Here is a 26,528-nt window from a genome sequence, read left to right on the forward strand (position 1 = left end):
ACTGTGAATATGCCAGCACTGATTCCAGGATTCCTCTACAACACTCCTCTGTGATTGTTTCCTCAAAAGCAGAAGTAAAAGAATTCAGCTTGATAGAAACTATTTTATTCTGTTTCATATGTTTGCAGCTCCTACCTCCCAAGAATCTGTTCAGCTTGCTAAAAAATGAAATTGCTACAGATGGATATTTCTTTCAATTACTGTAAAAACATGTAACAAAGCCTCTGGCATGCCAAGAACCAGGCATCAAAGCTCAAGAGCTTACATATTCTATTAAGTGGTTTAATATTGTAGAGAAGAACAGAAAAAATACAGTGTTTTGTCCCTCATGGCCTTCTTTAGGAGACCTTGGGGAACCAAAAGGTTGCAGTTTTCCTGGTCTCCCTGCTCTAATATTAAACCTCTTAATAGAATATGTAAGCACTTGAGCTTTGATGCCTGGTTCTTGGCATAGCAAGTACAGTTCATACTGGTTTGATGATTTGGGGTGGTCTGTGGGAGATTATTTTCCCCTCCTGTTGAGAAACCACAGGAAACACAGGCCTGGTGCGCAGACTTTTCCTTTTGGTCTTGGGGTGTAGCTTGCTGCTACTTTCCCTTGCACTACTACTTGTTACCTCAAAAAACTTTTCATTCAAAGGGAATAGCTGCAGCAAAAGTAGGTGGATGGGCTCAGAACTCCTACTCTACAACAGACTTTCTATTACGTGGACCAGTTTGGGGCTGCAGACCGAGCCATACATAGCACTGGAAATGCAAATAAAGCTGAGCATCGCTGTAGACCTGAGATGTCCTGCAGCTCAGTGAAAATAGACCATATTATATGTCAGCGTGAGCTGCCCAAGAGGGCGTTTCATCATGTACCCATCTACTGACACACTCATGTGCTAGCATTGCATGCTCTAGAACTGAAGCAGCGAAAAGGCACCCCAAAACCTATATTATTTTCATTTATTTTTCCAGGGACACGTATCCAAATTGGAACTGAGCAAGAGCAGGAAGTCCTGCTTCATGGGAAATTGTTTCAGACTTTATTGGAAAAGCTGAGATCAGAAAAATACTTAATTGGGAAATGTTCGTTTTTCTTTTCTTTAGGGTCTTGCTCGTTTAGATTCATTTAAACACCAAATTGTGTTTTGCAAATGACTTTGTTGGCTCAAAGGTCTGGGACCCAGTGCCCAGATTCCCCAGGATGGATCTCCAGCCACGCACTAGCCATGTGACTCCCATGTTGTGCCACATGGCTCAGAAGTAAATCAGTATATTGCCAAAGGAAAAAATCCTCTAACTTGAAACGAGCATAGAAAAGGAGAGTCCTGGACAGTAGGCCCAGACTGCACTTCAGCAGAGATAATGTACCAAAGTATTTGATTAATATGACAGAAAGGGAAACAGGGCTGCAGCCTTTAAGGGGGCATTGGCCAAGAGGGAAATTAAATATAGCACTTTACTGGAATTAAATATTGTAGGCCAGATTGAAGGGGGACAGGGGAGGAGTGAAATATAGACTAGTTTGGGTAAATGAAATATTTAATCATCAATATTTTGAGGCAACATCAACTAGTCTCACAGAATAATCTACCTTACTGAAATTTCAGCTCACTTTGATAGAAAACTGTTTTACCTGCCTCTTTTCCAAAACTAAGCCCAAGAGACTTGCTCTGAGAAGTTTTCATAATGATTTCGATACTGTGTCTGTGGTGCATCTCTCCTTTTAAGGTTGGATTCTTCTCTCACTCTTACTGCTTTTATATCAGTACAACTTTAGACACTTGGACACCTAACAAAGACACAGACTGGTCTATGGCCTGAAAATATGCCAATCTGTTCTAATTTTAACAGCAGGAATAGCAAGCATTTCCTAAGTCCTGCACTCCCCCCTCCACCAGCTCAACACTGGCCTAAATGAATCTTTCTTCAAATGCTTTGTGATTGCTATAATGAAATACTCTGGCTGTGTACTAGATGTGGAAACATGTTCTTAAGCCTTGTTTCTAATTTTGGAATGAGTATTATGAGGGATTTCTATTCCTTGTTCATTTAAAATCTGATTTAATAGCAGTAGAAGAGGCTGTTGAAGGAGGTCACCAAAATACTCAGCTGAGCTTTGATAAACCTGTGTTTCCCTCATTAACATGAAGGGAATTCATTGTTTGTGAAGTTTCTTTCCTTCCTTCTCCCAGCTGCAGTTTAGGCCAGTTCTTAGCTTGAGTGTGTATTGATTTGGAAGAGTTCTTAGCTACGCTATTGATTATACCCCACAACAACAAACATTTAGAGCTTCACACACCATCTCTAGAGCTCTTTAAAAACTTGTAGCCAAATTTTTGTCTGTGCCAGAAAATCTGTGTTAAAATCACAGATCACAGAATGGCTGAGGTTGGGAGGAACCTCTGGAGGTCATCTGGTCCAACCCCCCTGCTCAAACAGGGCCACCTAAAGCCAGTTTCCCACGACCATGTCCAGGGAGATTTTTAATATCTCCAAGGTGGGAAACTCCATAATTTCCCTGGGCAACCTGTACCAGTGCTCAGTCATCCTCACAGTGAAAAAGTGTTTCCTCATGTTTGGGAGGAGTCTCCTGTGTTTCAGCTTGTGCCCATTGCTTCTTATCCTGCCACTGGGCACCACTGAAAAGAGCCTGGCTCTGTCTTCTTTGCACCCTCCCTTCAAGTGTTTATGTACGTTGATAAGATCCCCCCTGAGCCTTCTCTTCTCTAGGCTAAACAGTCCCAGGTCTCTCAGCCTTTCCTCATAACAGAGATGCTCTAAACCTTTAATCATCTTTGTGGCCCTTTGTTGGACTCTCTCCAGTAAGTCCATATCTCTCTTGTACTGAGGAGCCCAGAACTGGACACAGTGCTCCAGGTGTGGCCACACCAGTGCTGAGTAGAGGGGAAGGATCACTTCTCTCAACCTGCTGGCAATGCTTTGCCTAATGCAGCTCAGGATATCGTTAGCCTTCTTTGCAGCAAGAGCATATTGCTGGCTCACATTCAACTTGGTGTCTACCAGGATCCCCAGATCCTTTTCTGCAAAGCTGCTTTCCAGCTGGGTGGCCCCCAGCATATATTGGTGTATGGGGTTGTTTCCCAGGTGCAAGACTTTGCAATTCCCCTTGTTGAACTTCATGAGGTCCCTGTCAGCCCATTTCACCAGCCGGTCAAGGTCCCTCTGGAGTGCAGCACAACCCTCTGCTGTGTCAGCCACTCCTCCCAGTTTTGCATCATCTGCAAACTTGCTGAGGCTACACTCTGCCCGTTATCTAAATCATTACTGAAGATGTAAAAGAGGATCAGACCTAGTATTGTCCCCTGTGGTGCACTGCTAGTTACTGGCCTCCAACTAAACTTTGTGCCACGGACCACCACCCTCCAGGCCCAGCTGTTCAGCCAGTTTTCAATCGTCCTCACCGTCTGCTCATCCAGCCCATATATCAACAGCTTGTCTATGACGATCTTATGGGAGATAGTGTTAAAGGCCTTACTGAAGTCCTGGTAGACAATATCTACTGTTCTCCCCTCATCTACCAGGCCAATCATTTCATCATAGAAGTTTATCAAGTTGGTCAAGCATGACTTTCGCTTGGTGAATCCATGCTGACTACTCATGATTTTCTCATAGTTTGTGTGCCTGGAAATGGTTTCCAGGATTAGCTGCTCCATCACCTTCCCAGTGATTGAGGTGAGGGTGACCAGCCTGTAGTTCCCTGAGGCCTCCTTCTTGCCCTTCTTGACGATAGGATCAAATGTTTTTCTGCATCAATTCTGTTCCCCCCCAAAATTAATGAAAAACTCCCTGGCCTTCTCCAGAGATGAGACCTGCAGAAGCACAGCGTGTATACCCAGAAGAGGGAAGTCTTTCATCCTCTTTCACAACCAGACAGGTAGAAGTTGGTTCATACTTGCTGCTGGGTAACTAAATTAGTAAGATCCTGAATCCATCTGAATATATCCTGCCCTCCAGAAGGGCTTGTTTTCCCAGGCTTACCAGCAACTGCCATGGTTACAAGGCTTCAGAAACTGGCTTACATACACATGGCAGGGTAGGCACATGGTGTCTTCTGGGAAGACAGGGGTATCTCAGAAGATTTAGTGGCACAGTCATGCTTGGTATAAGTACTCTCACGGGGTGGTTGGCAGTAGACAAAGCTTTAAGCTGAGAGAAAAAGTCATCACTATTCAGAAGTTGGAAGATGCAGCCAGCTGAACACACAGGAATGTATTTTCTTTTTTGCAAATGAAACAAGTAATCTCTGAAACAATGTTCCTAGTGTTGCAATGTATTTTGTATACCTTTAATTCTTCACACAAAGGTTAGTTATCCAGTTAAAGGGAGACTATAGCTTGTTTACTTGTCACAGTATATGTTTTATTAAGATTCAAAGAAGGGAGTTGTGCAAAGCACAGATCAGTTTGGCTTTTCAGCAACCTACCTAACACGCAACTGATATGCATAGTATACAAAGAATCCTCAATGATAATGACCTATATTGTAAAATAGGAACATGAAATAATAAAAGCTATTACACCGGTAGTACCTTATTCTGTAAGTTTAAAATGTTATAAGGTAAATAACATGGATTCCTTAAACAACAAGTTTCCTTTAAGACATTTAAGTTTTTCTATCTTTCAAGATAATTTAAAGTTTGACAGTACTAAGCATGATGATACTGTACTAGAAGAAAATGGAAATGAGATATTAAACATCAGAAAAGATATTCAGTATACATTGTAGAGGGCATTGCATTTTAGTATATTTTCTAATGTACATATTAAAAACCAGAAAGTTCTATGTTGTTGAGTGCTAGTGCTGGTTATGACTTTCTGGAAGTCTTATAGACATCCATGTACACTAGCTCATTATAATTACTGCTTCAGTATATTAATGAGTGAGCATAAACGTTTTAAATCATAACTTAGCAGCTTTTATGTTTGCTTTACCTGCTTCTTAGACACACCAATACCTTTTAATAAAGCTTTGCAATTCAAGATTATAGGACTTTAATGGAGAAGCCCTCAAAGCACTTTACAAATTCCATTCACAAAACCCTGTCAATAAAGATTATCCTCATTGTTGAAGATCAGTAAATTAAGAAACAGGGTTTCAATAATCTGCTTAAGGTAACTGTGGAGTACAACCCTCAGTTCTTAATTTTAGCTCTTGTTCTAATAATTTCCTTTCATATCCTCATTTATTTTTCCTAAAGGAATGTTTCAAATGGCAAGTGATGTTAATTCATAAAATCTATAGAGGTAGGTTTGAAAGAACATTTGGCAAGGCAGAGTATGCTTTTTAGTATAAAAAGATGAGGTTTCGAGAAAGTTCTTCTGACATGCATGGGCATCTCCTAAGTAAACTCTTCTAGTGCTCTTTTCTTTCACAGTTCTTGTCTGAATAACCAATTGGACTTGTCTTTGGCAGTGGGTTCAACAGTACCACATCTGAAGAGTGCGCTACTGAGAAGTGCTATCTCTTCCCCAGCCTGCAGCAGGGTGTCCCTTCAGGTGGTGTTCAGAACTGTTCGAAGCTCTCTGTAGAGCCTCACCTGCCATTTCTACTGGTTCTTTTAGTGCACTTTTCTTCACTTGTTTAATAAAGAGAGGAAATACAGCCTGTCAGATGTGCCCTTGTGCAGCGATGTCTTAGTGTTCAGATCTGCTCTTCTGCAGACCTGACTTTTTACAACTGTAGTTTAAGCTAAGAACTGGTATATCTTCACCAGTGCAGCTCCCTAGGGTAATAGCTCTCCTTGTCTATGATGGGAGTCCAAATTAGTCAGACTATACTGATGTATTCCAATGAGTGAATAAGGGTTACGTTCCAACCTAAACATATTGTTTGGTTGTATATAAGTCCGTGTCCCTTTTTGTTCTTCACTTGCTCTCCAGGTACAGATCTCATGCTTTTCACCTGCCAGCTACTATTAATTTATTCTTCTCCTGTCTCTCCTCTCAGACAGTTATTCTTAATACAATTTTATTCCATTCACGAGCATGTCTCCCACTCTTTTCCATATCTGAGGAGAGCGATTCAAGAAGATTAAAGCCTGGCAATGTTTTACTGTCATTAAAAGGGGATTGGAGGATGGAATATCACTTTGTCTTTCCACAGTGGATCTCAGTCCACCATGTCTTTAAACTCACCGTAGCACAATCACCGTTCAGTAATATTATCAGAGCAAAACATTATGTATATGATATGATGAGACATAATATGCTAATCATAACATATTCAAAAGTGGTGCAGTAGCCATACCCTGTATTATTTGCTAAGATTACACAGATATCCCAAGCATAACATTGAAACTGTGGCCATTGTATTAATGCCCTAGAGTATCGTAACTTTAAGGTGTCCTTAAATAACTTGCAAAACCAGCCTAGAAAGAATAAAGATCAGATGATAGTGAAAAAATTTATATTATGTAAGACATCAGTATTGTTTTAGTATAGCCTTTTTTGTGGCTGAGCTGAAACAAAAGAATACATATTTCCAGAGAAAGGAAGTAAAAGAGCAGATTGTAATGTAGAAATCCAGCAAGACTATATAGTGCCTTTTTTTTTTAATTGCTGAAGAGTTGTGCATGACATTTTGTAGCTAATACCCCATGTCCAGGAGCTATCATTGGCTGAAAGACTTCAAGACTGTATATGTAAATATTGATGGATTGTTAAATGGTAAGGTGTTACTGAGTACTCTAAATATTTACAGAACCCCTAACAGCCTGATCCTACTATTGTTGTTGCTGTTATTAGACAAAATGCTCCAAGTTCCTAAGGGAACATAGAAAAAAAATTAGCATTAGTGTCCAAGGCATATCCTTTAAGAGATGGATTCTGTCACCTACACTCCTGTGTAGTACTTCAGTCTCCAAATATTCCTTCTAAAATCAATGGAAGAGTCATACGGCCCTGACTTGACAAACACGGAAAAGCAGTTTATATTAGCTACTTTGGTTTGCCATCTTCCAGCAAGGACTTTGGGTTACATGATCAGAAGAACAATTCGGTGTTACCTCTGTGCCTGACTTCTCATACCATCATAACACACCCCCAGAGTAAGGCATATTACAGCACTGGAGTAAACAGTAGTAATAACTCGGGGATCCTCACAATCTGCATTGGTCTCATAACTTTTTGGTTTTTTTCTAGTTTCTTGTGACAGGACCATGTTTAGTGCTGTGATTTGGAGCAGCAGAAAGTGTCCTGTTGATGATTAAAAGTAATTTTTATTACTTACTGAGCATTACAATGCTCAGTTCTCTATTTACCCTGACTCAATAACTTGCTATGTCTGGTCTCTTTGACCTTGTATGAACATGCGCAAGGCTGTCGTGAGTAAGGATAAGGTCACTCTGATGTCATGAACTGTACAGCGTACAAGGCATTTAAATGGTATAATCAAAACACAGGTTTTTGTTGGTAGCAGTATACATGGCAGAAAGATGACATTAGTATTCAGAAGATCTGAAAGAGGGAGACTGCATCTCTAGCAGGAGATGAAATGGTTTGGCAGAAGGCAAATAAAGAAAGGAAATATTTTCTTACATTAAAAGAAAAACTTGAGAGTTGGCAAGGAGCTGAATATAGAGACCTCCTAAGTTACACTAAACTTTTCTCTTGTAATTCCTCCACGCTCTAAGATGAACTGTCTGGAAGTCCAGTTAGTCCCTTAATAATCATGACTGTTATCTAATGATGAATAAACCATCTGCAGAAAATATTGCAATCACAGACACAGCTGTTACCATATGCTGAAACTTTCTTACATGACCTTGGTTGCTACAGTACCTACCAGCTGAAATAAGACGTGGAAATATTGCCAGCTTCAATTACACTAGCAAGCTGTTCCTTTCCCAAGGCTGTTTAGGCACTTCAGCCATTAACACAAAACACAAACCAAGGAGTTATTACAAATTTTGACTGCCTGTTCCTAAGCTGAAGAGGTGAAATTCTGGAAAGAATTTCAGTTCATCATTATTAATGTGGCTAAAAATAGGAAACTCAAGTACTTGATTTCAAAAGATCCCCAGTTATCTGTTGCTTCTAGAAATGGAATCTTAAGCTGGGGGGGCGGGGGGGGGTGTGTGTGCAGGAAGCAGAAAGGCCCTAGAAATTAGCTGCCTTGGGTTTATTTAGAACAAAGGCACAAAAGGGGGTTTTTGGCAAAGAAATCTGGCATGCTTTTTCTTTATTCAACAGGTAGGAAGTATGTGACCTTATGTGGGGTCTACTGTTTGTTTACCATGAGGTCTATTTCTAGCAACCCAAGGTATTTTAATAAAATTAATCCTTTAAAACCTTTCCAAATCTAAACTTTCAAACATGCATTTGTAGTAAGGAGGTGCCAGGTTAATTATATATGCCTTTGTCAAGTAGTAAATATTTTAATCTTTTGGAGATTTTAAGTTAGCCTTTCTAATCCGTGTAACCCTTTCTATATTACACCAATATCAAAATGCTGAATTTTGATATAAACCTTAACAAGTCTAATGAACCCAATGTAATTTCTTAGGCCAGGAAAATTATTTTGCCTGTTAATTGCTTAAATTATCCATTCAGTTTAATATAATGTAATAAAGGAATAAAAGAGATGGAGAGAATGAAGAATGTGGGTTGAATTACAGTGCCTACATGCATTCCCAGACCTATTTTGTATTATAGATTGCTCACTAGCAGTTCAGTGTGTGATACCAGTATTTCAAATCCAGTTTCTCCAGTAATTTTTGTAGGATGACTAGGTCACATGGCCTTTTACTGCTCTCAGAAAGCTGAAACTAATTCTGTAAGGGGTTTCTGTGGTCAAGATAATGACTCTTCTGACTCATTTTCTGTGGACATTCTCTAATATCTACTTAAAAAGTAACGTTTCTGCAAACACTTCAATTGCTGAAATTATTCATTGCAATAGGGATACTAGATTTGCTCATGGGATGCCTGGTCATGATTTGTGGCTTTTCATTCCTTCTTCTATCTGTGAATAGTGTCACCTTAAGTTAAATGTATAACTACAACTATTTCCATGACCTACAAACATTTTACATCACTTCAAAGGAGAGAAGAGATGGTCTATATTGAGATATGGTCCAGCTTCTCAGTAGGTAGGGAAGGAAGGGAAAAATAGAAGTAGCCAGTCACAGAAATTGCCTGGCTTCTACCTCCACCACAATCTCTTTTTTCATTCAGCGCATTTGTAATTCTCTTATTTTCCCCACCTACTCAATAAACTCCCATTCTCTATTTCAGTATCCCTTTAAAGCACGTTTCAGGTGTCACACTAAAGAAGTGCAAAATGTCTGTGCCGTTCCCAGACTAAGAGCTAATTCGCATGATGTGGTACCTGACTTACATTTTCCAGGTCTGTGCTCCAGGGACACACTGAAAGCACTGAAGAAGTCCGACCTACCAAAGTGTGTACCCACCTTGTTGTGTGTCCTACTAAACAAAACAGTCCCACTCAATAGATAATAAACAATTAACAGGATGTTGCTAATAATGTTTTCTAGTAACGGAAACCCTGACTTAGTGAGGACAATGGGAGATTTGCTACTGCCTTTACAAAAGCCAAGACTTTCCTCACTACAATCACAATGGAATTATGCTGGCATACGCTTTAGAATGCTTGTAATTATCACTAGTTCATATGATTAAAAAGCTCAACACATGAATCAGATTATTTACAGTGCAGTTAGAAGAGTTTGTGTGTTTGCACATACACCCATGTATAACCAAGTGTACTGATGTTGGAATATTAAGTAAGCCATATATTAACCTTAAAGTTATATGAATTGGTAGTAATCTCTTACTAATACAGCAAACTCAAACCGCAGTTACTTTGTGATTGTAATTGGAGAGCTCTGTATCCTTATCACAAAGTCCACTTACTCTGTTTGTCAAGCCTTTGCAGAAATTGGTCCATGCCTTCCTCAACAGAGCTGATAAACTTCTAAATCAATAACCACCTGAGACAGCCTAAAGTGACTTTTAATTAGAAGGGAAAATGGTTTCATATAACCAATTTGTATGTTCTAATGCTTTCAGGGAGTCACAAAGGAGAAAAAAGTCCCAAACTAAATTCTGGCAATATTGTGGAGACAGAAGGAAGGAATGGATGGGTTCAGAATAACACTGTAGGAGAGGTGGTACAGGCAAAATAGGGGGACTGCATTCAGAATTGGTTTTATATTTACCTATAAGTTTGGAAAATAATCCCAAGCAATTTTTTGGGAGCCAATGTAGTCACTGTCAGACAATGGGAAAGATCTATTTAATTTTTTTATATAAAAATCTCTTTAGACTCATTTTTCATCTATAAACCTAACACCTTAGACAGTTTGACCCAAAACCATACATCTTTTAGTTTCAGGTGTTATAATTCCTGTTGACAGCCTAAGTCTAAAGATCCACTCTGTAGGCCAGTGTTTCTTAATTTCATTTAATTGAATGACCATGAGGATGTTTTTAGGAAAAAAAAACCCCACAGACCATCTCTACAGTGTTCCCACAATTGTCTTCATTTACAGGCAACTGAAAATTAGGCTAGAGTTTGAATGTTCATTTATTACAAAATGAAAGGAAGTCTGCTTGGGAGTATGTGTGGTTTCTTTCTAATTTCATAGACCAATGTATTAAACTCTACCAGTGATGCATGGAGCACAGTTTGAGAAACACAACCCAAAAGAAATATTGGGGATACTGTATTGAATGCAGATTGCAAGATATCTTGGTTCCTAGGATGACTGTCTAATGTATTAATGCGTTGGAAATGTCCATGCTTGATCATTTGACAGCTCTCCCTGATGCATCTGCTAAAAAGTGAGGAGAGCTGATTGTACCAGATAAGAAACTTGTTGCTGTTGCATACATGAAATTTGGCTATTAGCTGTCTTGTAGCTCAACAGACAACTGCAGTCTACACTGGGTAAACTCTGAAGTTTGGCAAGGCTTCCATTGCCAGCTTGGAGGACAGAGGAAGAGAATTTTATAGGAACCATGTGAGCGAGTGCACAGATTTATTTCTCTCTTGCCACCCTGCCCAGTGTTCTGAGGAAAAAAGGCTCTTCATTGAAAAATGAAATTAAGAAGTGGTGATACAGTACCAGTGTAAAACCAAGAAACCAACACAAACTCTATACCTTTCTGAATCCACAGACCTTTAAAATTTAAATTCAGATGACAATATACCAAGAAAAGCATTTGACAGATGAAAGGACTCCTATGTTAAGCCTGGCAAAGCTACTGCATTGACATAATGACTCCTCCTTAAGGTTCTAAGGTTCAAATGCTACCCTCTTGGAAGAAAATACCAACTTGGATATCTTTCATGGCTCTCTTGTATTACTGGTTCTGTTTTACACTGCTCATTCAGAAACTGATTAGCTTTAAAATTTCCCTTCCCTTGCTTAGGAAATAGGTATCTGGAATTGTCACCCTCAGCTTTGCTGTTTCATTCTTGTCAATGAATCTCAATCAATTTTATCTTCTAGAAATACTGGTAATGCACTAAATGCTTCTTATTAGAAGCTATTTAAAATCCTTGGGACAGCTGTTTTAGAACATATTTCCTTGAAAATAATTTTCAGCCTGAAAAGCAGGATTAATTAGCTTTGCAATGACCTACATAGATTGTTCAAAGTGCCTGATTGCTATCAGCCATCCAAGGAAAAATCTAAGCAAATTGCACTTAGTTGATCTCATACAGGGGGCATGAAAAAAGAGAGCACATTATTTACAAGGGAAATAAATAACATGCTAGAGACATCAATCAATCTATTGACATCATCTGGCAACTCATTTGAATTTATACTCAAGGAAAAATGTATTAGAACCTGAGGGCCAAGGTAACAGCAGAAAATAAGATCACTGTCATTATTATGAACAACAGTAACTGTTGACAGTCTCTGTCTGATTATGATTTTACTGCTGCCTGTCTGTCAAAAAAGGTAATGTGTTGTATTTTTAGTCTATCTCTTTCTGGTCATACAGTACCTCTCATTTTTTGTCTGGCATTCCTCATGCAGTTTGTAAGTATTCTGAAATTTAGTCTTTTTTTGGTGTATTTTTATGCTATGTTGTATACTGCATAGACACTTGACTGTGTCTGGGGCTCTACAATAACATTTGTAAGGGAAGATGAATCAACCCAGTATATGCAACACCTGTCCATTCTCCTACAGCAATGAATGATAATGGTAAAATTGCACAGTGTGGAAATGGCAGGATATATGAGGAGAGGATACATCAAGTCTTTGTGTGGACTGGACTTTCATCTCTTGTGCTGCAGCATTCCAGGAGGAAAGCCTAGGTAGGGTCACACTAAAAGATCAACTGTCAGGGTAGCCCTCAGAGCTGCTCAGTAACTGATATAGGGCCAGGAGAATTTGTTCTTCCATCACCTAAATCAGCAGGGCTGATGTAGCACCAGGAGGGAGCAAGAAAAACCCATGAAGGAAGGAAACAGTTTCAGGACAAACTGAATGCAAAGGTTTGAAAATCCTGCATGGAGCATTGGCCACAGGCAAGCTCACAGGGTCCCTGGACAGAGACTCCTTCAGAGTTTTGTCTACATTATATTTCCCTCCTCAACTTTCTTCTCTCCACATTGAAGAGTCTCCTTCCATACAGCAGCTTCTCCATCCTCCTAATCATTTTATTTGCTCTTCTCTGTACGTTCTCTAACTCCACTACGTTCTTCATGAGATGCAGAGTCCAGAACTGTACACAATACTCAACAAGTGATGCAAAATGACACTCTGCCTTGTTCTCAGTTCTCCTTCCTGGTGATGCCTAACATTCTGTTGGTTTTTTTCAGACTTCAGCTGCACACTGAGCTGGTGGTTGTGGAGGATTTTCAGTGGTGATTCCAAGAACTCCCGCCAGAGTTGTAGCTGCCTGTTCAGAGCTCAGCATCACATAAACATGGTTTAGACTGCTATTCCTTTGATGCCTAACCTGATGTTTTCAACACTGCTGAGTTGAAAACTGCCACCTCCTGCCTGCGCACTCACTTAGTTTGGTGAGGTGTTTCTGGGGTTCTTCACTACCAGTGGGGCATCTGATGATCTGAAAAAAGCTTAATATCAGCTGCAAACTTGCAATTTCCCTGGGCATTTCCTTCCCTGGGTCATTGATGAAGATGATGTATAAAACTAGTACCACCCCTTTAGGAACTCTGTTTTTTCAATAATGATGAACATTAAAAATGAGACCTATGAAGTGGCATGTAAGGTGGGCAATTCTAATGCAGCTAGATCAGCATCTGGATGTTTTATTTAATTCTTATTGAATCCAGCATGCGTACTCCATGTGCAGCATTGAGAAGTAGTACAGTATAGAATACATCTTTGTCAGCATTGTTAAGACGGCAAAAGCTCATCTATCTAGACCACAGAGATTTTGCAGTACATCTGTCTTACTCCTTCATGCAGTCTGAGTAAGTTGTTAGCATCACTACTTCCAGGACCTGAAGTTTTTTCAGACGATTGGAAGGTACTTACAGAGTGCAGAAGATGGGCTTTGTCTAGTGATTAAATTATCAGGGAAAGTCCAGGTTAGGATGGACTGTCACCAAATTCTTTTCACTACTTTATCCTTTAACTCCACTGTGCATGAAATGTTGCTAATGCTGCACCTCTTGGGGAACTCAGAAAGCTTTGCTCCTTAACATTTGCAGAGTTCAGAGCTGAATATAAAAATGGTATTAAGTTACAAAGTAAAATCATAACAGTAAATGTTTCCCTGAGAAGCCAAGTCTAAACTGGATCCAAAATATGTCATCTCCCTTGAGCTCTGTGTTACATCTGTGATACCAGATACAAAAACCTTGGTAAAGCCTCTCTGAGTAACTAAGAAGCAAACTGAAAAAGCCAAGGCCAAAGAAGATACAAAAATTATCCAGCCAAATATACAGTCTGCTTGCAATAGCACAGAGACTAGAAGTACTAAAAGCCTTAAGGCTGTTTTTTGCAACTGTTGTAGGCACCCAACTTGGGCAATGACTTGAAAAAGTTAGATGCTTGGCCCGTTGGGGCATCAGAGCTTCTGTCCCAGCTGTATCTGCCTCCTTTATGACTAAAGAGAACTTTTCCTTCGCAAAAAAGGAGAGGGGAGTTACCAAGAGAGAGTCACTCTCAAGCACCAGGCCCAGACCTGTCTGAAAGGCACCAGAACTGGGCTTCTGCAGGAAACACCATTAACCAGTCGGTGTTCAGAGCAACAAACTTGTTTCTACAGGTAAGCAAAAGGGGCAGCCAACTTTTGTACACCAACTCAGTTGCAGGAGGAACTAGGTTCTGGGCTATAGCTGATTGATCCCATTTCAAAGCTGGTGTGGTTGGGGGAAGTAATAATCATAAGAACAGCTATTTTTTGGGAAGACTGAACACAGGCAATGAAGCAAATAAGAGCTGGCAGCAATTTACGCAAGCACTGATCTCCCTATTCTTGCAGACCAGATTTGCAGATAAAGAAAAGCTTTTAATCAATGGCAGTATAAAACTTCCTCCTACTCCGTTTGTTACAGTCTTGGAAAAACAACAGGTCAATCAGGTAGAACTCTTCTTGTCTTGGGCCAGAAGGATGCACCAGGACAAGCTTTATTCCAGCTTCATTTTCTGCAGTAATAATTTAGAGGACTTGCAAAATATCTTAAAAGTTCACTGAGGAAAGCTAAGTGTTTCTGCAGAATGTGTTAAATTTCGTAATAAGATCAGAGGCAAGAAGAAACTGCAACTCTGTGTGGTAGAACGAAGGCTAACTGAATGTTGTTCATTTGGAAATGTCCTAGAGGGCATGCTATAATATAAATTGTTTTATGGTATTAATAAGAGGAGAATTTAATGGATGATTGTAGGCAGAGGAGAATCTAACCTGGCCCAAAACTTTGAAATTACCAAAAGTAATAGAAGCAGTACTGAAAAATTACAAGATATGTGAGTATAACACAGACACAATCAAACTGCTTCAGTAAACAAAATATGAAGCCAGTTGGAAAGAACTTGCTCTCCTGAGGGTTGTTTCCATGTGGAGGAGCTCATTTTACATCAGGTCGTCAGCATAAAATGGCCCAATGTCCTAAGTGCTTGAAGATACAATGCTAGGCCAGAAAATGCAATGGTGACTGTCAAGCAGCGTATCAAACTCAGGGTACAAACCCCATCAAAGCAGAGGACAAGGAGGCAAGTGGAGGAGGGGGAAAAGGTTTAATCCTGAGGAGAAGGCATGCGTTCTAATACATAAAAAAATAAAATCCAGTGTTTAGACACTATCAGTGGGCACTCTTTAAAAGAGATCTAGAGATGTCGGCTGTAGCAATGAGTTGCTACAACCCTGGCAAATGCCCTACCAGGTGGAGGGCTCTCTGCTTCCCCCCACGAATACATAAGTCTCAGTGGTCTGAAGTCTAAGGCAAAGTCTGGTAGGCAGTGAGCAGCCCAAAGAACTAAAAGTTAGTATCTATTATTTTATGAGCGCAAGGGCACATTCTTCTGGTGCAGAACTGGCCCAGCTGCTTGTAGATTAACAGTGGGAAACAGGCCAGTGTGCAAGGCCTGAGCTGAGGTGGTACTAATTCTATTAATATTGACTGTAATATATAGGTGATGGCTCTATGTGCCTGCTGGAAGAGATTGTTACAAACTACCTCAGCTAGATACCAGAGGAAGCTCTCTAGACAGGGAAACAAATTGACTCAGGCAGGAAACAGAAATTTAAGGCAAAATGCCCATTTAAATCAAGGAGTATAGAAGAAAGCAAAGAACAAGTCAAATCTTGGGAGTTACATGAAGCATCATTGGCATTTACTGAATGAAATCTTTGTCTCTATGGCAAAACATGGAGGAAGACAAGGAGAAAGGAGGGGGCGAAGGACAGGAACACCATCAATATTTAACCCCCTATCAAACACTCCAAACTTGGCAACATCCAGAACACCAAAACTTCTATATAGCCATCAAAATTTTTCCTGGTGTGTATATTGAACAATAAATGTACAGGAGAACAGCTTTGTTGATCACTGAGAGTCCTGCTGCTGTTACCGATAAAGAAATGGACGATTTGATGAAGGAACATAAAAAGAAGAGCTTTTATAGACTGTTTCAGTTATTAACATACTTTGGTTACTGTATTTTCCCTGCTATACTTACCCTACTTCTTTAAGTTCATGGACTTCTTGACCTGATGTTTTGATCCAGACTGACACATTTAATTAGTCTATGCCCTGTGAATCTGTTTATTTCTTTGCTAATTTTGTTTGGTTTTGAACTTATATGGACTTTTTGCCTCTACAACATTATCTGCCAATGAGTTGTATAATGTAAATATTTAAGTTTGTGGACGGGACTTTTAAAAACTATTTATTTTCATTGCTTTGAAACTTCTGTGTCTCCATGCTCCTATATAGAATGAAAGGCTCAGTAGTTTTCCTACTTATTACTTCAATGTTCATGTTTTTATAGATCTTTCCTTTCCAAGCTGAAAAGGCCTTTTTTTTGTTCTTTGTGTAAAAGTTGTTCCAAGCATCTGATTATTCTTGTTCTTCTCTATACCTTTCCTAGGTCTGCTTTATCTACATTAGTTCTAGTTCTACTATATGGAATGACCAGATCTCCACACTGTATTCAAGATATGCAGCATTCAAAGCAGCATATTGATATATTGTCTTCTCTCAGCAATTCTCCAAAGCAGTTCCTCTATCATGGAAGCCAATACCAAGATTTCAGATTACTTTTCTCCTATGCCTTCATCCTACTTAAGAGTTCCTGTTGCATCTTGATCATTTGTAAACCAGAGAAATTCTCTGGCAGATTCCCTCTTCACAACTTCCAAAAATTCTACAATTTTTACCAAGTTTTGCTCCTCAAACTTTTTTTTTTTTTTTTGCCACCTTTATTATTCTTTGCTCTTTCTTTGGTAGAGTTTATGCCCTTTTCCATTTCCCCCAACTGGATATGGCTTCCACCTTTTTGGGAGGGTGTCTTTTTTAGAGCTACTTTACTCTTTCATTTGGCTGTTTCACGAAGCTGTATCCTTTTCTTTTTGTAGCTGGGTTTTCATTGAATGGTTCTGTTTAATTAGCACTGTTCATTAACTGAGATCCTCTGATGTGGTGGTTTTAAACATTGTCCGTGCAAGCTATAAAAAATTTGTCCTTCTAGCTGCTCCTTTTTAGCTTCCTTTTAACTACTTTTCTCATGGTAATGTTGTTATATTTAAAAAAAATGCTATTGTGCTGCAATTTCCTTTCCTATCATCCAGTTCAACATACTTATATGAGAGCATATCAGAGTCATTTGCAGTGTCCCTTCCATCGAAAATTTTTTTTGAAATGCAGATAAAAACTAATTAGCTATAAAAAGAAGGACTTCAAGAACACTTTTTTTCAGAAACAAACTCCTATCTGGGTAAAGACAAAGCCTACCTTTGTATAATAAGGAGGTAGGTTTTTCAGTATGAGACATAAAGATCCAGTTGCTGCTCTGTGCTCTCATTCTTTTACATTGGGTTGACCTTAGGAAAAAAACTAGCTCCAGCTGCCTTAAAAAAGTATGAAGATGTATAAAAGATTCCAAGGTGGATGATGACTGCAGAGAACCACTGCTGCCCCTAGACGGTAGCTAGTGAGCAGGAATAGCCATGGTGCACCAGTGCCTCTGACGTAAGTTAGTCAGGAACCCAGGTGAAATGATTGATGTAAGTTATCTCAGTTGAAATGATCGAAATAGCTAAATGTAATTCTTTTGACTTGGAATAGGGGAGTTAGTATGTTTACCTAAAATATATCACCTGTACTTACTATTTGATTGCTGTAAAGGAGAAAACCTAGATATTTCACATCCCTGCAATCTTCTCTGGACAATCCTTTCTCTTCCAACATTCCCTTTAATTTGCAGTTCAATGGTACTAAAGTAAAATTATGTGGCATACTCCCTGTCCTGATTTGAGATTTTTCACATAACATTATGTACTGAATTTTTGCCAAGGTCTTCCTATTTTACAGCCCCAAATAAACCCTCAGTCTGCTATGAGTACATATTGTCCATCACTCATGATATATTTTCTTCTTGAGTCCTGATTTTGCCGTATTGGAAAATGTTGGCAATGAAGTCCATAATAAGTGAAAATAATGCCTGAGTAAAAACTGCAGGAGCGCAACTTTTTCACAAGTTATATCATATACTCATTGCACATTGTTTCTCCATGTAAATGTTTCCTGACAATCTATGACATCAGGGCCAAGACTAACTTGTTTTATGACAGCAACTGAAGCATATAATTAAAATTAAAATCAGAAGGCTTGCAGGGACTGTCTGTTTGGAAGGAAAAACAGACCAAGAGGTATTTGAAGATCTCTGCAAATCCATACAACGCACATCTGTGATGAAGTAAACACAGCAAGGAGCTTTTGCTAGTGACCTAAGTAGGATCAGATATGAAGGATCTTAATGTTCTTGGTACTTGGAAACATAAGCAGGGGAAAGACTTAGTCTATAGTTCATACAATTTGAATGCTATTTAAAATACAGAATTGAAGTAAATGATAGAATTCACTGCAAATTCAAGATTTTTTTAAATCCCGCTTGCTTATATATGTTATCCAATAATTATACTGAAAACTTTGCTTTATCTGTGATTAGCTAACAACTTTCTATGATAACTGTCAGGTATTCATTTCATACAGTCAACAAAAGAATGCTATGTATACTGAAGTCAGTTATGATAAGTGCCATAGCTAAGTAGGATGTAAAAAGCTTAAAGGTGATATCTCTCAGAACTTGTACGTCTAAGTAAGGAGCAGAATCAGCAAAACTTACAAGATTACCAAATTAAACATTATGATCAGTGTGAATAACATGGACAATTCTTGACAAACTTAAGTTTTTATTACTTGTTCTCTTGTGCAGTGGCTATAGTAGAGGGTCAGAGAAAAAGATAGCAACTCTTTGTACTGTACTACAGAGTGGTTTGCACGGTCTCATTGTATTGTCTTCTCTCCAGGCTCCTTCTCACCTGTTTATAAGATAAGACAAGATGCCAAGAACTTGGTCAGCTGGTGATTAAAGAGAACTTTAGATGCCCAAGTGCAAACCAAAACCCTTCTTTGCTACTAAAAAATCTGATATTTGCCTAAACTTTACAATTCACCCAGCATATAGTATTGTAGCTGTGAATATGCTGAATACCTTAGCACTATACTTGAGCTTTCTAGATCTTTCAGGCTTTGGTAGGGAAGCAAAAGTCCTCCAAAAAAGTTTAGTCCAAATGGTATAATCAGAACATGCCTGATGTGCTGACTAGTTCCATTTCTTCAGAAAATGCAGATCTGGCTGCTACTTTCTTGTAAGATGGAGAGAAGTGTCCTTCAATATTACTATTCAGAACATTTATTCAGGAGGTGGGAAAGCTAGGAGGAAGAGGGAATACGCAAGAATATGAAGAACCATCAAATGTGCAAATACAGGATGGATTAATGAGAAGCCAGGTAACAATTCTGTAGAATAAGAGCTAAGGGTGGTTTTGGATAACATCTGCCAGAGAAAAGAGTGAATGTGACCAAGTGATTAGTTGTTGCATGTAATTCCTTGTTTCTCACAAAATCAATCTGCTTGGATAGCAGCTGGTGGAATGGGACCCGAAGTCTTCTCTCTGAGAACAATTTAATGGGCAGTTTTCATATTAAACAAATGTGTAGTTCGTAAGACTAACCAGCAGAGAGCAACACCATTTAAATTTGAGCTGAGCGTGATATCTTGACAAATTAATTATTACATTACTGTGCATAAAACTGTATAATGCAGTATGTTAAATGTAAGGCTCTGTTACATTAGTCACAGCCACTCACTGCCAATGCATTCCAGTGTAATGTCTAACCCAGAAAAACATGTATGCAAATCATCTGAATACTTGCTTTTAATTTGCATGATGTTGAGGGGTTCTTCTGAGGTTATGATGTATGGCAAACTTGTAAAATTAAACACAGATGTACTTCTATTTCACACACAAAATTTAACTGCAAAGCTTTAACAAGGAATTTGCACAATGAAATGATTCCCTCTAGCCACCTGAAGTGGTCAGCTGGTTCAGAATGAACTCAGCTTGCACAAGGCATATTAGGGAAATAAAACCCATCTATTTTATCTGCAAGTTTTTCAGTATCTGTTGGTGGAAAAAGTTTACCATCTCCTTTACATGGCAGCCCCTGAAATTTCCCAGTCTGGAATTACCCCAGCCACTCTCTTGGTGCGGCCACTGGACAACAGCTATGAAAACTGTCTGCGTATTTTAAGCTGAGGGCATTGGTGAGGTGACCTGCTGAGCCCAGTCACCCTGAGAGGTGCAGTGGGAATCTGCCCTTCAGTGAAGCTGGCAGTCTAGGCAATGACTTTTCTTGCCCTTGTCTCCATTTCTCCCAGCTTCCTAAAGATCTAGGGACCAGCTTAAAATCAAGTCTTTAAGCTGTACCAAGAAGGGCAGAGTAACAGGCTTCCCCAGATGGTGGGAGACTCTGGCATCATGCCTATCCCAGCCCACAGGGTTATACTTGAAGATGATGTATCTGCTGAGGAGCATTAACATTTCCTAATGCTGCCAGCGAGCAGAGCATCTCTGCCATTCTCTGCCTGGGTGTACATGGCAGACATTATTATATAGGGAGCTGTCTTGGAATAGTTTTCAAATTTATAGTGAGATATTGTAAGATAGCAGAGAATTCCCTGGCAAATATGAAATAGGTTCTGAAGGGAGAAATCCTGAACTGTCCAAGTCATATAATATCTCTAATGTACTTTTCCCATCTCCATTGTTTTTCCACTGAGCCTCAAACAAAAGGTTACAAAAAGGGACAGTCTATCACTTTCAATTTCTTTAGGATGAAATTAGAAATTTTGTCTTTGATCAGGTTCCAGAAAACAACAAAAAGTAGAAAAAAATGTGTTCAACCCATGGTGTAGTGTTCTATATACTTAGAAAGTTAACTGACTTATTGAGCATCTTACAGTAACACAGTACATACGTTATGGTGACGTAGAGGTAGGCAATAAACTTTCCATTAAAATCTTTCTGGTTGGCCAAATGAAATGTTTCGGTCTGTTTCCACACAGTTTCACCCACAAAGTATTCTTGTAGTCTAGCTTGCAAAAGGGGATATTCACTGTAAATTTTAATTAAATATTGCTAAATATTTCCAGAAAGTGAATTTGAAATTAACACAGAGACTTCACAGCAGCAGTCTGATCCAAGAAATTGTGCTCAGCTAGTCAGGGAAAAGGAACTGTAGCGCATGTCTAGGCAAAATATTAGACCAGTTACAAATTATCAGAGTGCAAAACAGAAGATCTAGAGGTCAAGCACAATTCACTTTTGTTTGTTAGTCAGATTAATTTCCCAAATAATCTGAAAGAGTATGGAGATCTTCACAACACAAAAACATGGAAATGTCACTGAGTAAATTACTTGCTTCAAAAGATCCTCCATGCTTGCCTGTACTCCTGAAGTCACAGGCATGCATCACAGTGGAGAGGATGTATTTTAAAGATTTAAAGCAAGAATATGGGACTTTCAGTTCTTAGAGCTATCAAGAAGTGTAACAGCACTGAAGGGAGGTAAAGAGCTACTAATTCCTCTGTGCCTTTGTGGTCGTTTCCTAGTCTGCTTGTCCTGGCATGGTTGAACACTGAAAGCCAGCTGTGCTCAGGTAGTTTCCTCTCTGATCTAAAGTGTAGCAGATGATGCTTGTGGTACAAAGGGTGAGTGATAACGTTGCGAACATTTGCATTTATCAAATTATTTAAAATGCAGCAATTAATTGAAGCTTCATATAATGCGAGGAGCCATCCTACCTTGTGTATGCATGGTATAGAATATCATTAAACCAGCTTTCTCTTATAGCATCTTAATGTGACATATCTTAAGTTTTTCACTTCACTTGGTCAATATAGTCAGTACACTTCCCTCATTACTAAATGCCACTGGCATTTGTGTCACCAGTGTCCATGGGGCTGGATACTCATGGGGAAGATGACAAAGCTCCAACTGGAAACTCAAGCCAAAAAGCAATATCCCTCACGGAGAACAGGTGTGATGGAACCCTCAGAAAGGAAGGTCTTATTGCAAAAGAAGTTACGGATCCCATCTGAATTGGAAGGATTAGGGAAAAGAGCTAAAAGAACGTTTTCATGAATAGAGGGACTGTATAAGAGGCAAAAGACCCCTTTGTCCTCTGGGAAGTTTACTCAATCCCATCATATCCTGTGTTCTTGCTAGCACTCTGGCCAGCCAAATGTGTCCTTCCCAGTAACCAGAAGGACTAAGGATAATGCACAGTGAAGTGCATCTTTTCCATTTCATGCAATATCTCCTCTTCTGCTTTACCTTCTTATTTTTCATAAGAGCATTATTTAAAGTAAAGAAGCAGGCACAAGACAGGCTGGGGAGTCACTTCTGTGCCACATGGTGAAGTGCGCTTAGCACTCCCTCCTACTTGTGCCTGAACACAGCCCTACCCCTGCTTGCTTGATAGCTCTGTGATGTGTCTGCTTATAACGTACAAATTGCTACAAGATCCAGCAGATTCAGTCTCGAGTGTATTTATTCCACTGACACCTCTGGGGCTAGAGAAACATTAGGTTTGCACGACAGCATACAGGATGAAGGCATAGCCTCTCCAGCATTACAGCCTAAAGATTCCAAATATGTTTTGTGATAACATGGACTTCCTACTAACCTGCACCATTGTGGATTTCTTTTCTTTCAGCTCAAATAGATGCATGCCCTCAAGTGGGTGCAGGTGTGAGCTGAGGTGAACTGTGTGTATGTGAGAGTGCATGTAGTACCAGGACATGAGAATGGGCGCCTCTGCTCCCACCATTTCACACTACGCTTTATTTCCCCTTCAGTTATTTGCTGTGCCAGAATGACTGTAAAGCCTTAGAAAATATGCATGTCTGTATCTTAGCAATGCTATAGTAGCAGCAGTTTTCACTAGACATGTACACCGGCCTTCCTGCTTTCAGTAAATGGCTGGCAATTTACAAGAATTGTGATATTTCTGTTTCTTATACATTAGCCTTTTACTGACTGGTCCTTTTCATGGTTTTTAACACCATCAAGATCTCCAGAACCACATTTGAGGAAGATATTCTGGTCCCAGCAGGCACATACAAGGAGATCATAGATCATCCCTCCTGGGGGAACTGGCAAAACCTTGACTCAGACAATCACTGCTTTCTCAGTAGCCCAGGTCAACTGTGTCTGGAGCGCTGGCCTAGTGGCTGAGAATGACAGTTCATCATGGGTGACCTCTTCTTTGCACGCTTTACAGTCCAGCCTGCTATATTATCTATGTAGTTATCTTTCTGCCACTGATGCCTTTCCTGGCTGCTAGCTGGGGTGAACTGCAGGTCAGCTGGGATGAACTGGGATATCTAGATGCAGAGGTGGAGGGAAGGACTGCTGTAGTATTTTTCTTTCCAGGGGAAGAAAAATGGGCATGGACATATCTTCTTTGAACACCTTAAAAAACACTGCTCATTACCTCTCAATGCTGAGTAGCCTGCAGAAGTTCTGGACTTTTTCTGGTTAGGGCTACACCAGCTCTTTCTAGGGTCTTGAGTCTCCCTTCGAAAGCCACCCATACCTTAAACAGAAGAGCCAACAACACCTAAAATTAGATATGTAAGGAAGACTATAATAGTAGGACAAGCATACAGCAATACTATTGAGAATACTCTCCCAGCCTCCAGCAAGTTGCAGCCCAGGAGCTTTCTGATCCTGATGTAGCATCGTTGTATAGCAATAAATGGATTATTCTCCCATGAACTCATCTAGAAGGCTTGCAGATGCATTTTCATGACTTGGGGAAGGCTTACCTGTACTTGGCCTTTTCTTAGCACCACTGCTGAGCGTGAGAAGACATACTTAAGCATAATGACATCTTCCTTGACAGCACATTTCTAAGTTCTAACATTTCTAAGTTCTAGGTGAGTGAATTCTTTGGGAAATTTTCCCAGTTACATATTAGAGATAATTTTTGAGCTGTGAGCTTTGATTGGGAAAATCAATAGGTAAGCATCCATCATGTGAACACACATCTAGCAAGTTAATGACCCTTTTATGCAGAAGAGATGCTAGGCACCAAATAAATCCATAGGAGGGTTAGAGGGTTAGTATTCTAGAATTAGGACTGTTTCAAGCTATAAAATGAAAGCATTAATTTTAAAAGTCTTCTTAATAATTTAACTAACCCTTTTTTTGGAGATTGGCTTTGAGAAACATGAAAGAGCTATGAAAGCTTTCTTTGGAAGATGGCATAATCTTCAAAATCATCCCAGTGAGTACATTTCCATCAAGTTATTTTAACACAGCTGCTAATCAATCATATACACTTTATGGAAAGATCTTCCTCTTTTATCAGATCTGTTGGGCTGCAAGCTAGTCGTGTTATGTTGTGTCCTCACCTGTATTCTTTGACTGGAAGCCTCAGGACAACAGATATTATCCATCTTATGTGCCAAGTTCTTGAATGACAGGGATAAAAATACAGTTTGGAAGCTGCTTATTGTCACATTATACAGTCACTTTTGAAATAGTTAAACCCAAACCCCCAAGTTAGGTAAGCTGGAATACCATTTGCTGAACATAAATTTCTAGATGTCTGCCCACAAGGGAAAGAGAAGTCACTTTATGTATTTGTTGAACAGAAAATGTGGCATTGCAAAGCCTATGAATTACATAGTGTTCTCCCTGAAAAATAGAATTGCATAATATGTTGTTTTACTACTGCACGTAGTAAAAAATCATTCTTAGGTCCCAAAGCCAGAAAAAACAACACATGAAAGGACAAACTGACTACAAGTTCACTGCTTTGGATATAAAAAGGTATCTGGCATGATGAAGTCTTTTTTAGTCCATGTGTTTTTCATTTGAATTGGTTCATGTAAGGTTCTTTCAAGAGGAGGAAAAAAATGCGGTAAATCTCCTTAGGAATAGAGCTGTGCAAGCTTGGGAAACTCGCTGGGCAAGCCAGCTTCCTTTGTCCGCCAAATTCTAGGGGCACAAGAGCCTAATGAGAGCTTAATTAAAATTGATGTGAAAAAATTAAACACTTTAAAGTATTGTTTTGGGGCTTGCAAAGCTCATGCCAGTGAAAGTCAATCATTTTTTGGCTTTGGAATTTAGTTCAATTAATATTTTTTTCTTTTCATCTGCAGGCCTCTCTTGCTATCTCTTGTTTCTCCATCTGAAAAGAAACAAACTGGGAAAAATGCTGTTGGGAAAGAGCCCATCCATCTGTTTTCCTCAGTTTCCCTGAGTTCAGGGGAGGGAATATTTAAGTGTTCACGTCAGAGTTCAGATGCTCTTCCCCTTTCAGGACATTTTTCTACGTGGTCTTTTACAGGCAAGCATGAAATCATTTTGTTTGCACTCTGAGCATATGCGCATTCACTCTATGCATCCTTGGATGGAGCACGTTGCTGAGCACAAATTGATATTTTCTGTCTTTCAGCAGGGGCTTTAGTTTGGGCTCTGCACTGTAAATGCAGTAACATGGCTTCCAGTTCAGGGCTGTCATCCATCCAACTGGCTCAAGTCTTGGGCAGAGAAACTTGTATTCTGCCTGCAAAAGACTATGTAGACATACTCTGATACTCATTCACACTGGGCTTGATCTGATGCCTGCTGGAATCAATGATAGTCTTTATACTTCAATAGGTTTTGCAATAATCTTTTTTCAATGCCTTGCATGAAGTATTTATCACTCAGAACTTCTAGGGACTTCAGTGGGCCTCAGGACACTTAATATCTAGAAGCGTTAGTTTTTGCCATTTCAGTTCAGACATCCCTTTTACACAAAAATCAGCACTCTTGTTCCAAGTGAATTTCCATTTTGGTGACAGATTTAGTGAGCGTGAGCATCATTCATCACGTCAGTGATTCTGTTGGCACCTCTGCTTGGAGAACTTTGAACTCTAGTACGTTCAGGGATGCCATTGGATCTCGCTTTGTTTATAGCATTGCCTGATTAGAGCCTACTGTGCACCAGTGCAAGCAAGGGCTGGGAATCAGTGGTGTTACATCAACCTGATGAACGTGAATAGTCAGGCTTTAGAATGATAATGGTTGCTTGAAAGAGAAATGGCATTGGAAGTTAATGTATTTTTTAATAGAACAGTTTTCTCTAGCCCCTTAGAAGTAACACTCTCCATAGGTACTCTAACAAGTTTTCAATGACAGGCAATAATTCTCTGTTTATTTTTACATCAAACATATTTACTCAAGCTAGAACAGAAAAGTTTAGTCTATTGGCAATGATTTTTGGGGGTTGTTGATTTTTTTCATTTGGCAAAAGAAACTAAAATAAACATAGGGTTTTTTTAAAAAAAGGTTTCTGGGTTTGGGAGGAAAAAACCCACTTCCTGAAGTGGTTAATCTTGAAAACAGAATTTTGGGACCCTTCTGTTATAACTTTGTATTACAAACCAAGTAGAAAAACAAAACAATCTGAGTGGTGGAGCAACATGATCAGCTGTTTTTTTG

General features: G+C 39.4%; 1 long non-coding RNA gene across 1 annotated transcript in view; it reads right to left on the minus strand.

Moving 5' to 3' along the window:
* The window catches only part of LOC142410663 (uncharacterized), a 292,399-nt gene that overhangs the window by 28,586 nt on the left and 237,285 nt on the right, over positions 1-26,528 (minus strand). The window contains exon 18 of the long non-coding RNA XR_012775995.1: positions 23,527-23,628. This is a non-coding gene — a long non-coding RNA (uncharacterized LOC142410663). The remainder of the gene's footprint in view (positions 1-23,526; positions 23,629-26,528) is intronic.

Source organism: Mycteria americana, chromosome 5 (assembly GCF_035582795.1).
Source record: "Mycteria americana isolate JAX WOST 10 ecotype Jacksonville Zoo and Gardens chromosome 5, USCA_MyAme_1.0, whole genome shotgun sequence".
Lineage (NCBI taxonomy): Eukaryota > Metazoa > Chordata > Aves > Ciconiiformes > Ciconiidae > Mycteria > Mycteria americana.